We start from the raw sequence: 617 nt of genomic DNA, 5'->3' as shown, positions 1-617 counted from the left end.
ATCCTTGTCTCATTGATATGACCAAGTCTATAATTACAGATATAGGTTTGATTTGGAATATCTTTTCTTGCTTTCTTAACATCTATATTGAGCTTTGGATCCTTAACATAAAGTCCTCCATGACATGTAGCGAATCAAAAAAATATAAAGTCCTCCATGACATGTAGTGAATCAATAAAATATATCATTTAGAATGATAGTGCAACAATTGCATTTGATAATAAATTCAAAATCATCATTATTAGTTAGGTATGAAACCAAAATGATGTTTCAAGTTAATGTTGGCACACAATTGCACTTTTTTAGCTCAGCACTAAGCCCGATGGTAAAATGAGATCACAAGTCCCAACAACAACTACTGCAATTTTTGCACCATTACCCACTTTTAGGGCTAACTTATTTGTACCAAGCCTTCTACTATTCCTTAAATTTTTATGTGCTCGGATTCGACCTCATGCTTAAACATAAAAATAATCAAGAAATTAAAAATATAATGCAGCGGAAAAAATAAACTAGTATTTAATCAGAGAAATAGTCAAATTCTATAGGATCAATGTTTGTGTTTTTAATATAACTTTCAAATTAATTGTGAACACTCATAAGTTTAAGAGTTACAT

This window comes from Theobroma umbraticum, unplaced genomic scaffold (genome assembly GCF_002168275.2).
Source record: "Theobroma umbraticum cultivar Fairchild unplaced genomic scaffold, ASM216827v3 scaffold_81.0, whole genome shotgun sequence".
Classification (NCBI taxonomy): domain Eukaryota; kingdom Viridiplantae; phylum Streptophyta; class Magnoliopsida; order Malvales; family Malvaceae; genus Theobroma; species Theobroma umbraticum.
The sequence above is the reverse complement of the archived record's forward strand: the minus strand, read 5'-3'. Positions refer to the sequence as shown.